Raw genomic sequence first — 13107 nt, forward strand, 5'->3', positions numbered from 1 at the left:
CACTAAATTAGTCTGGGCTACAGCCATTTCCCACCTTGGGTAGCACTTGAAGGGAACAAATTGTATTTCTTCCTAGTTACTGTTGTTCCTAAGAAACCATTTTCCCTGAGTCCCCTGGGCTCAGAACTCCTTGAGAACAGACCCTGGGTTTTATTTGCTTGCTTCTCCAACCCTGTTGCCAAAAGAATCCATTTTCCACAGCTTTAGTTACATGTGGCCATTGGTACCGTGATGGTGAGTTTGGGGATGGCCCACTGAAACTCTGGCTGCAGGGAATGGTCTAGTCAGGAGTCCCTAGTTGAGCTCCCACAGCACGTGGAAAGAGGAGGAGTCCACTCTATGAATGCCCAGTTCAGAGCTGTCCCACATGGATCCCTGGCTAGCTGAGGTATCTGCATGAGTTCCAGCTCTGATCAGAGCTCTCCTCAGTTCTCAGGGCAGCTAGATGGGGACTGAGGGGTAGTCCTGCCCCATTACCACTTCAGGTGCTTTTTCTACAGTTGTCCATATCCTGCAGACATGAATGCTGTGTGTATTTGTGTGTAGTGGAGGAGGGGTGCTGGGGATAGAACTCAGAACCTAGCACATGCTAGGCAAGTGCTCCACCACTGAGCTACAGTCCCAGTCCAGTATAATTTTTTTTTTTTTTATGTTGTAGGAAAACACTGGCATAGTTTGTCCTTTTTTCTTTCACTGGTTGTGTAGGCTGAAGAAGCCAGGCCTCCTTAAACTTTTGCTAGATCTTCAGCTTTCCATGGCTTAGCATGGCTTAGCATGACAATTGCCCAAGTCACTTGTCTGCCATGGAACACAAATCAACCCACTGTTAATAGAGCAAAAATAGAACAACACAGATTTTGGCAGGAGTTGGTGAGTCAGGATTTCATAGGTGTACTTCCTAGATTTAAAGCCCACACATCCATAAAATGCTCATAACTTCCTACTAAATGAGTTCTGAGAGCTCAGTCTTGGCCTCCATTTGCCTTTTTTGAATAATCTTCATTGAAAGGAAACAGCCTGTCTTCTGGGGACCCCCTTAACTATATGTGCCCTTTGCCAGCCTTGTGAGCATGGCTGGACCAATTACTTCTTGTGGCTTTGTGTTTTTGTACCCTCTGTGAATTTACAAGATGGGTTGGATAACTGAATGAACTTGCACCAAGATGCCAGTGGTGTGTACACTAAGCTTTTTCTGTTAGCTTTCATTACAGAGAAGGAAATACGACCAGCCTTTCACCAACTTATGCTCGCTCACATTTATAATACATACTTCCACTGAGAGTTAAAAGGATCTGGAAAGGAGAAGAACTAGGATATTTTGCATTAGAGATTAAGTTGAATCGAAATAAACATTCCTAGTATCAGCAACTAGTTGATTGTTGATACTCTTTAAAGTTGCTGCTTACTCACCTGGAGAATTCCGAAATTTATGTAAGAAGCTGATAGATACACTATTAGTTTCTAGACTTTTGTGTGATTATCTGGCAAATATAAAGTAAAACTGCCATGTCAGTGGTAGGCTGAGTGATGTTTCTGACTTGGAGAAAATATTGAATCATGAGAGTTTACCCTAATGCACCAGCCCTTGAGATTAAGGTAATGATGCACTGTCCCAGAAAGTACTCTTGGCTCAAATATACTACCCACAGAAAATTTCGAGGTCCTGTGATTAAAATCATATTGCACATGTCCATGACAAGGTCACTCCCTGTCAGACCCAATTCAGGGTAGATTTTAAAAGTCTCCACCGCCTCCCTGGCCTCCACTCCCATCCCTAGCAGCTGTTTCTTGTACGTAAGCCATTGTGACTTAGGACCTCCACCTGCTGAGGTAGAACCAGTGGAGGAGAGATGGACATCACCTGCTGCCTGACTCATAAGGGAGAACCAGCCCTGGAAGGAATGGAGTAGCCACAGCCAAATCTGATGACAGACTCCTAGGTGTACCTGGAGCCACAACAAAGACAGGCAGAATGGTAGCCATAACACCCTTGCCTTGAGGTCCTGAAAAGAATGGGTACTACGGAGTTGTGTGCAATGCCCTGTACCCACCACAGTCTAGAAAGCAGCAACTTCTTTGCTGCAGCCTGTTCAAAAAACCTGTGTATTAAACCTGTCCTCAAGACATGATTATCTGTCCTGTAACATGTAAATGACAAATTACTGTTATCACCCACCCTGAGGGGTCGTGTGTGTGTGTGTGTGTGTGTGTGTGTGTGTGTGTGTGTGTGTGTTTTAACATTAAGATAAAGCCTTAGGGGAACAGGGATGTGATTCCAATAAAACAAAAATGTTGAAACAACAGCTCTGTCCCTGTCCACAGAGGTGAGGCTGGCCCACAGCTTCCAGAGTGTGATGCATACAGGGTGGAGGGATTCCAGGCTGTGGGCCTGTGGACTGGGAGTGACTTGAGCTCAGTAAGTCTAAATAGGATGGAAACTGAGGAGAGGAAGTGGTGTAGATGGCTGGGATCAGATTCTAAAGTTGCCTGCTATTTCTAGGGCTGGGGAGAGCAGAGGAAGTGGTCTTTGTCCTGCTGGACCCTGAGTCCGTACCACCCAAAATAGCAGTTAAGTCTCCCTCTTGGGCCAACTTCTTCAAGGTGTTCCTATTCTAGTTGGGAGGGTGCCCTGGCCCTCTGACTTCCCATTTCTTGACCCCAACTGCGTATTTGGAAAGTCCTGCTTGGAGTTCTTTCTAAAGGGGAAATTAAGGTTTGTTTTCCGTCTCCACCTGCTATGCTGTAAGCCTCTGAAAGTGAGGGATCTGGCCTTGCACTTTGCATCCCAACAACTAGAATAGTGCCACATGTAGTCACTGACTGGCAGGTGTTTGGTGAAATGGGGAGTGTGTAGCCCACAGCACTGATACTAGGAAAGTACCACAGAAACTGAAGTTTGATAGGTCCCAGTACCTACTGTGTAAAGCCGGGTTCTCATTACCACCCTGTGAGTTACTTCCAATTATTTCCAAAGATGAAGAGGCAGACGGTGATTCTTCTGACTCCCTCCCTCCACCCCATCCCTTCTCGCCTTCTCAGCAGGAAGGCTTCCCCAAGCTTCTGAGCTGGCATGATTCACGCTTCCTAGTGTTCCCACAGACTTGCTTTATGACACACATCTCCATTGCCTTGTTCTTTGTGTGTACCATCTTCCTCTGAGTTCTGGATTCAGGACTGTGAAACCTTCTGAGGATGTGCACAGGTGGCTTTTCCCAGGAAGAGGATCTATGGCACTACCACAGTGTCCAAGACACCTATAACACCAATGGTGTCAGGGGCTGTACGTTAGGGAACACTGTGAGAGTTCCCCGGGCCTTCAGCAGAGTGCTGCATGTGCTGTGCTGAGTGGTGACATGAGTGTGGCACACTGTCTCCTGCCACCTGGACCTCTGTGTCCCTGCCTGGCCCTAATTCAGGTTGGGTGAGATTCAGAACCTGTTTGCTTTTCTTGACTTTCTCTCTGTTTTCATCAGTTTTTCCCAAGACAATCAGCTTATAAAGAGGAAAGGTTTATTTTGGCTCACAGCTTTAGGGGTTTCGGTCCAGGATTGGTTAGTCCTATTGTCCTAGGTGTGTGTTGGCAGATGATGGCAGGAGCATGTGGTGGAACAGAACTGTTCACCTCATGGCCAGGAAGCAAAAGGACAAAAAGAGAAAGAGACAGGGTCCCAAGATCCTCTTTAGGAGCATGTCCCCAGTGACCATAAAACCTCTCAGGAGGCCCTACAGGCTCCACCACCTCCCAATAGCACCATGCTGGGGACCAAGTGTTTCACCTGTGGACCTTTGAGGAACATTTCAGATGGGAACCATAGCACTTCCCTAGTTTTCATTTCCTCACTTAACCATGTGGCTCCTGTCTTAAATGCAAAGATTACAGGAAGCAGAGAGTTTGTAAGCTCACAGGGGCTTTGAAGAATCTGGTGCTGCAGGTTAGTGGCGAGGAGAGGGCTGCAGGGCTTGTGCATGTGCCCCTGCTGGTGATGACACTGGACCAGGCTTGGGTGCTCATCACTGCCACCCATTCACTGTGTTCCTCTCGGCCCTAATTTCTCGCAGGCTCTCAAGTTCCAACATGTAGCTGGCTCCCTCTGCCGAGTGGGCTTTGAAGACAGATCCTCAGTGCTCTGAGGGGAAGCAACAGCCACACTGAGTGTCTTGGTGATAAGCCATGATGTTACTGCTATGAGGGGGCTCCCCTGCATGAGAAAGCCACCAGGAGGCCACTGTACGCCTGGCACAAGGCTTGCAGAGGCCTGCAGCCAAGCAGGGTGGGGATGCCAGCACCCGAATTCACGCCTTTGGTCGGTTGCCTCATCCCTGAGCCAGGCTGGCTCCCCAGGGTGTTTAACTCCTCATTGCATCCTCTTCTGGACACCTTTGTGCATTAAGATAAAAGGGTTAGTATATAGGCTCTGGCGTGGAACATCTAAACCCTGCATTATACAAGGATCCTGATGATTCCTTTGAGAATTCCATAGAAATTCTTAGTCACAGAGCCTATAATTAAGTAACTCTGGTTAGCTTCATAGAAATGCTTGATGTTTAGGAAGCTATTAGGGTCTTAAAATTTAAAAAAAAAAAAATTTTAAAAAAGCCCTACCCTGAGATTAACTGATACCATTACTTCCTGCTCCATTTAATAATTGTTTTAAATTAAAAAGTACTTTAATCACCTTCTGTTTTAACAGGAAGTAATAAAATGGCTTCTTAGTAGAAGCCAATATTTGCAGGTTATGTAGGTTGGGATATTCCACAAGTCAGAGTATACATAATAAATATCCCCAGAGGAGTCCTGAGTCTGCCTAACCCAAGTGTAGGGTGCACACAAGATAGATACCTTATGTGATGTTAACAGACTCCACCCTTGTGTTCTCTCCTGAGAGTGTTAACAGAATCCTGGGAGAGTTTAGAAATGATCCAGTAGAGGCTTCCTTGCTCATTCAGTACGCATTTTTTGACTCTGGCCATCTAGGGATCAGAAGGAGCCAGCGCTGAACCCAGCTGATTGACAAGCGAAAGGAAGCAGATTTAGCTGGGTAAGGCCAGGGTAAGCCAGTGTGTGCCAGCCAGCATGTGCCTTGGCATCACCCAGGAGGCAAGCTGCCAATGGTGTGTCCACTTTCCAAGTTCTAAATGGAGTGTGGAATTATGGTGCTCTACTGTATGTTGGTGAAATTGAGTGAGCATCAGAATCCCATGGAGGGCTTGTTAAAATATTGCTAGTTTGTGTGGTGAAACACTTCTGTAATCCCAGCAATTCTGGAGGCTGAGGCAGGAGGATCACAATTGAGGATCCTTAATTTAGTGAGATCCTGCCTCAAAATAAAAAATAAAATGGGCTGTAGATGTAGCTCAGTGGTAGAGCAGCCAATTTACAGTACCACTTGCACACACACACACAAATTATATTTATAAATATATATATAGAGAGAGAGAGAGAATTTTTTGATATGTATTTTTTTATTTTTCAGTAGACACAACATCTTTATTTTATTTCTATGTGGTGCTGAGGATGGAACCCAGCGCCCCACGCATACCAGGCAAGCGCGCTACTGCTTGAGCCACATCCCCGGCTCTTATATATGTTTTGATGGTTCCATCCCTAGAAAAGTGAAGCCTAAGAATCTGCATTTCTAATCAGTGTCTAGGTGATGTAAATGCTAGTAGTCCTGGGACCACACTTGGAATCACTTCATTAGGGTATTTGGACTCACCCATGACAAAACAAAACCAAACAAAAAGACAAAACTAAACTGAAAAAGAATCTAACATTCACTATAGGATATTATAGAAACCACCTACCTGATTCTCTATGAGTTGTGAATAAAAGTACTTCTGGTGATTCTTGGGGCTCACATGTAAAAACGAGTCTCCTGACTTTATAGGCTAGCCTTGGATAGTCCTGTATGTGTTATGTTAACAAAGACTACAAATCTTTCCTACCACATTACAAGCTAACTCCAAGTCTAGACCTCTGTGTCTCCAATTATCTTTTGCAACTACTTAATTTAATTTGGGCACAGACAAAACCGGTAGCCTGTAGTTCTGTTATCCTGCTGTTATTGTTCTTTAGCCTCGTTTAGTAGCTCATAAATAACATGTGTGCCAAACATTAATAATGACAGCCCTAACCTGTTTGGGGGTGGGGGAGACAATGGCTCCAGCTGCCTCAGCCAGCATGTGCCTTGGCATTGCTCAGGAGGCAGGCTGCCAACGGTGTGTCCCTAAGATCAAAGCATTGGAGCAAGGTCCCAAGCATTGATGGCAGAGAGAAAACACCTTGCCACATTCATTTGGCTGAAATCAAAGCCCCCCCAACCAAAGAAGTTAGAAGGAATTACTGCATCTACAAATCCTTTCCCAGCCCCTGAATGCAGCCTGAGCATCTTGGGGGCCAAGCTGATGTTACTTGATTTAAGAAATAAACAAATGAGTTAGCAGGTGAGGATACTCTGCAATGGCTGCTGCTGCTGCTATTCCTGGAAGCCGCTCTGAGAACCAGCAACATGGAATAATCTCTGCACAGAGTCTGCCTGCCAAAATAAAGAAATGTTTCCTTTTTCTTAAACAGCTGCTTTGTGGTGTAATTGCTGTACCAAAAAAAAAAAATGCACATATTGAATATATGCGATTTGGTGGGTTTGATTGATTCTCATATGAAGGTGGGAAGCCAGACAACCCTGAAAGAAGGGGGATGTGCAAAGTTTATCCTCAGAGTATGAAGGCTGCTATTCATGAGCCAGGGTCTGCATGCAGCCTACCCCTTGCTCTGAAGCCCGGCCAGGCCGGTCTTGGAATGGCTGGCTTCAGGTCCACCTGGCCCAGTGCTGTCAATCTTGTAGCTCCAACCTGACAGCAGTGACAACTGGCAAGACGGGAGGGAGGAGGGGATCAGAAACCCTTCATCAGGCAAAAGTGTCTAAGTATTTAATAATCATCTTCTCCAACCCATATATCTCCTTACTGTCCAACAGAATGTTTTTCCGAAGCAAAATGCAGCCAAATCTCTGGCCTACTAAGATCACAAACAATTCCTGATCTGTTACAATACTGATTTGATTTGCCTATTTGGGTTTGGGAGGGACAACATGAATGTGATGAAACAATAATGTTTGGGAAGTCAGTTTGTGGCTGTTTGTGCTATTTGTTATTCTCAGAGCCTTCAGATTAAATTTTTAAGTCTTTTCCCCCCAAATGAAATATTGCCATCTCACCTACTGGATTGTAAAAAAATTTTTTTGTGGGCTGGGTCTGTTTTTTCCTCACACAGCTTGGCATGTTACTCCTTCCTTGAAAGTTTTATTCTGTTTTAGTTGAAGAAACAGACTCCTATGGTTCATTGGGTGGTTATTTATATAGAGAGATTCCTCCCTCCCTCCCTCCCTTCCTTCCTTCTTTCCTTCCTTCCTTCCTTCCTTCCTTCCTTCCTTCCTTCCTTCCTCCCTCCCTCCCTCCCTCCCTCCCTTCTTTCCTTCCTTCCTTCCTTCCTTCCTTCCTTCCTTCCTTCCTTCCTTCCTTCCTTCCTTCCTTCCTTCCTTCCTTCCTTCCTTCCTTCCTTTCTACAGGGCACTGCAGTCATTCCTGGAAGATAAAAGGGATAGGAACCTGCCTTCCCCACAGTCAGACCCTGGAAGAAGAGAGGAGACAAAGGCAAGTGAGTAATGCACACCAAGGACCCTGAAGGCCACAGATGAAGGGCTGAGGCAGAACACCCCCACACACACATCACCACCACCACCCATGTCTAGCTCTGTGTGCTGAGTCACTTGCCAAAGGCAGAAAAATATTGTGACTTGAGCATCCCATGACTGAGGCCACAGTCTGGCTCTGCTGGTGACGGGTGGCACCAAAGACTGTAGGATCCCTTGCCCAGGATTAGCGGGATGAGCTAGAGGCTCCATGACCAAGCCATACTGTAGGATCCTAGTGTTCCAGAGAAGCTGGAGGGGGAAAGACAGGCTCCTAGGACAAAGCTCCAGCTGTGAACCCCACAGGTGGTTTGTTAACATACTCCCCGCCCCACCCTCTTACAATGGCTTATTAGGGGTGGTTTATGAAAAGGCTGGAATCTATGCTGGGGGGTGGGTGGGCGTGCCATTCTGGCGGAGGCTTTAGCAGCAGCAAACTCACTTTGTGAAAGTGCAGCAGCTGTGATAAATAAGCTTAAGCCTCGGTAATCACTTTTTCACTTTTACCAATTACTCTGGGCTGCTTTGTGACAGAAGTTAATACCGAGTAAGAATTTTAAAGAAGCCTCATTTTCCTTGTCTAATTAAATTAAAAACTTGAAAGGTGATTCAGATATTGATTTTCCCCCCATTTAGTCAACTGAAAATTACAGGGTCTTTTAGGAGTCCTAGTCACCTGATTCGCCTGCTCAGCCTCTGGGGTCAGGAGCCCTCACCATGGGACGCACTCCTGCTGGCATCCCACCCACCAGATTCTTGTGTGCAGCTGTCCTTGGTGGGGCTCTCAGACCAACACTGCCCAGGAGAATTTGGGGAGGGTTTGCCTTGTTAGTTTTCCAGTTCTTGCACAAAAACCCATACCAGATGTCTTTGTCTCCAGTTTTTAAAATATTATTATTGATGTCCATGGATTTTTAATTGTTCTAAAATTGACATGTCTAGATTGTACATATTTATGAGGTACCCTGTGATATTTCGATACATGTGCACATTGTATAATGTTCAAATCAGGGCAAGCAGATCTCCTTGACCATTTATCATTTCTTTGTAGGGAAGACATTCAGTATCATTTCTTTTAGCTTTTCGTGAAATATACACAGACCATTATCATTTTTGTATAGTCACCTCACTGTGCAATAGCACACAGAGCTGCTTTCTCTTAACTACAACCTAGTACTCTATCTTCAGTTGTCAACATTCCCACATGAAGGAGTTTTTTTGTTTGTTTGTTTGTTTGTTTTTTAGTGGGTGAGAAATCAGAAAAGACAGTTGTTTCCGTTGTAACCAGTCACAGTATTCACCTGGGTTGAGGCCACCAAGTCAGCAACTCTAATTTCCCTTCACAGTGAAGATCTGGATTATTTAACTGCTACTAGATCCTGACAAGTTATTTTGGTGGTACCAACAGGATGCTGAAAGTTGAAATTTTGAATGCTTTCTTTATTCTCTATTCTTATGCCATCTTCCTTTGTTTCTGAGATAACACGTGGGCAGTAGACACTGTGACATGCTCTGCCCCTGACCTTCCTGGGACATAGGAGAGGCTTCAGGGTACATAGGGAGCCTGGCCAATGGCTAGTATGTGAATGAGCTGGCTTTGCCTGGACATCTGAGCAATAATCACTTATAAAGTAACTTTTTCTTGTGTAGGTTTCATGATTGAATCAAATGATTCAACAACATTCCTGCTCTATTTCTGGGTCATCTCTCCTGATACATATAATCATCATGTGCTTCTTTAAAAGTCTATTTTATTTCAAAGTAGGCATATACTCTTAAAAAAAAAAATATATATATATATATATATATAAAATACACACACACACACACACACACACACACACACACACACACATTAGGGCCATCCCAGAATGAGTGAGGGAGCCCTATGATCTCTGGTGAGAAGTGCTTCTGGAAGAAGGACAGTATGTGTACATTAGGGCAAAAGTGAAAGCCCCTCCAACTTCCCTCTTGGTGTTACCTACATAGAGTGGGTTCTTTCAGTTCTTTCTCTGTGCATCTGTCTGTGTCACATTTAGTTTTATGAAATGATCTTTCTGCAGCTTATTTGTCTCTACTCGAAGTCACCCTTTTATATTAGCCTATGCACATGTGCCTGATTCTTATTGATTGCTAAATGATGCTCCACATTCACTTTTTCTTCCAACCAATATACATCAAGCACTTTTCATATGCCACACACTTCTCTAGGGAAGCAGGAAGGGGTTCTTTATGTTGTCTTTTTCCTTGCTGATTTTCTTCTGGATCTAAAGTAAGTGCCCAACCTATTTTAATCACAGTATCAAATGATTTTTACTTTTTCAGGCTGAAATTTGCTTGGTGTATATTTTGCTTTTTTGTTTATTGTCCATCTACATTAAAATATAAACTCTCAGAGAGCTCCCTCCTTGCCCACTGGTCAACAGCCCCTGTTTCTAAGCCCCTTCACATGCTTTATGTAATTCTTCATAACATTTGACATATGTACAGATGCCTGTATATATGACATGTTACATTATCTATATGACATCTATACCTATTTTTCTTTCTATCTCTATCATCTAAATGTATCTATCATATATCCTTCTATAAAAATATGTATACCTATCATATATCTACCATCTATCTGTATCTATCATTTGTCTATCTATTATCCACATGCCTACCATCTATCTATCATATACCTATCATTTATCTATCTACCTGAACTATGGCAGATCTTCAGTAAATATTTGTAGAGTGAGTTGGGTGTGGTGGTGCATGCTGTAATCCCAGTGACTGGGGAGGCTGAGGCGCGAGGATCTTGAGTTCAAAGCCAGGCTCAGCAACTTAGTGAGGTCCTAAGCAACTCAGCAAAACTCTGTCTCTAAATAAAATATTAAAAAGATGTGAGGATGTGGCTCAGTGGTTAAGGCCCCTGAGTTCAATTCCTGGTACTAAAAAAAAAAATGTAGAATGAATAAGTAATAGATAAACTGAAACCATCCTATAATGAGTGGACCTATAACGAGTGTGAAGTTTTGTTGTTGTTTGTTTGTTGTTTGTTTATTTTTGCTACTGGGGATTGAACTCAGGGACACTGGACAATTGAACCACATCCTCAGCCTTTCTTTTATTTTTTATTTTGAGATAGGGTTTCACTAAATTGCTTAGGACTTGAAACTTGCAATCCTCCTGCCTTGGCCACCAGAGTCACTGGGATTACAAGCATGCACCATAGAGCCCAGCTGAGTGCAATTTTTTTCTTCACTGTCCTGAAGACTGACATAAGAACATTTTCTTATCATCTTGGTAACCAACCACAGGAACCAGGTAATATTTTAACTTACTTGATTTTTGAGCCATCCTCATTGATCCATGCATGGCCCTTTTCCATTTTATTTGTTCATTTATTAATAAGACATCATGTACATGAGGCTTTCACACAAATCATGAACTGGAACTGACATCTACTTCCACTGACTTCTGTGCTCTTCTCCCAATCCCAAGACATCTCCTGTACCAGGCATTTTGATTTTGATTTTAGAAGCACTTGTTTCCTTTTTCCCCCCATTCCTAGTTGTTCTAGCATGCATAGTTGCATACTGGCCATATTTTCTCCATTATGCTTTTCAGAAGACAAGATAGTAGAATGCATGGCTTTAATTAGAATAATCTTTTCCCCAACTTTTAAAAGAAACTCTTAGTTTTAAAATATTTCCCTTTTATTTACTTTCTCTTTAAAGGTACTTTTGTCAACAAGAGATCATTATTTAAGCCAAGGTAGAGTTGCTACATTTAAGGTTCTGTTCAGCTCACCTTGTAGATATAAAGATTTGGAACTTCTGCAGGTCCTAATACATATAATCATCATTATTTTTTTCTATTCTGTTTTCTTCTTTCCCCTGCTTTTTCATATGAAAACATTATACAACAAATACCTCCATGTAGTTCCATTAATTGTGACAATTTTTACATCAATGCTTTATATTTTACATCTTTGCACACGTATGTATGTGTATTTTTTATGTGCTATTTACAACTAGGAATAGAATCACCATATGATTCAGATATCCCACTCCTCAGTATATATCCAAAAGATCTAAAATCAGCATTCTCTAGGAATGCAGCCACATCAATGTTTATAGTAGCATAATTCACAATGGCCAAACTATGGAACCAACCTAAATGCCCATCAACAGATGAATGGATATATATACACAATGGAGTTTTGATTTGGGGGCCAAAAAGAAGAATAAAATTATGGCATTTGCTTGTAAATAGATGAAACGGGAGACCATCATGCTAAGTGAAATAAGGCAGTCTCAAAGGTCAAAGGTCAAATGGTTTCTCTGATATGTGGAAACTAGGGTAAAACAAGGAAAAAGAAAAAGGGGAGATTCCATCAAAATAGAAGAAAGACCAGTGGAAGAGGAAGTGAATTGAGGAGTAGAGAGGAGGAACACCACAGGGAAGAATGTGGAATGACATCACTTTTGTGAACATGTATGAATATACCACAAAGGATGACCTCACTTTTCTGTGTACATGTATGAATATACCACAGTGAATTTCACCTTTGTTGTATCCACAAGGCACTAATTAAAAAAATAAAAATTAAGTAAGTAGCAGAATGATTGATAGAGTAGAGAGAAAGGAAGAAATGGAGGGAAAGGGAAAATAGTGGGCCTGAATTAAAGGAAATTATATTTCATGCTTTTATAATTATGTCAAAATGAATCCTAACATTATGTATAACTAAAAAGAACTAATAAAAAAAAACAAGCTATAGACATCACGATACTTCACCCTATATCCAAGATAACCACAATAACAACATGATTCCTAAGAAAGTAATGGTAATGCCATAATCTAAACCAACAGAGTCCATGTTCAAATTTCCCCAGTTGGCACAAGACTGTTATGATTGTTTTGCTGTTACTTATTTAAACCAGGATCGAACCTAGGTTTACACACTATGTTTGACTGTGTCTCTTTGCTTTCTTGTGTTCCAGAAAGTACACCCTACCTGTTTAAAAAATATAATAATCTTAGGGGACTGACTGAGGGGTCTGAAAGAGTCATCTTGGAGAACGTCCCACATGCTGGATGTGTGTGACTGGTTTCGAGTTTCTGTTCCTCTACCTTCAGTATTTCCTGTAAGCTCAAGTTAGTCTGGCAGCAAGGCTGGGCCCAGGGTCGACACTTGGCCAAAGTGCTTTCTGGTTGATGCAGGGTACAGAACATACTTTCAGAGCCTCTAAAGGCAGTTGAAATTAGACAGCTGCCAGTTTTGCAGAATGACGACTAATTGACTCAAGCATTAAACAGGAAAGAATCATTTCTATCTGAGGAAAGTCCTAATGAGGAAAACATCTGGCCCCTTTGCACAGGCTTGGAAATGCTGTGTCCCTTCCAGGAACTAGTTAGGGTTGCT

This window comes from Ictidomys tridecemlineatus, chromosome 5 (genome assembly GCF_052094955.1).
Source record: "Ictidomys tridecemlineatus isolate mIctTri1 chromosome 5, mIctTri1.hap1, whole genome shotgun sequence".
In the NCBI taxonomy this organism is placed as follows: Eukaryota; Metazoa; Chordata; class Mammalia; order Rodentia; family Sciuridae; genus Ictidomys; species Ictidomys tridecemlineatus.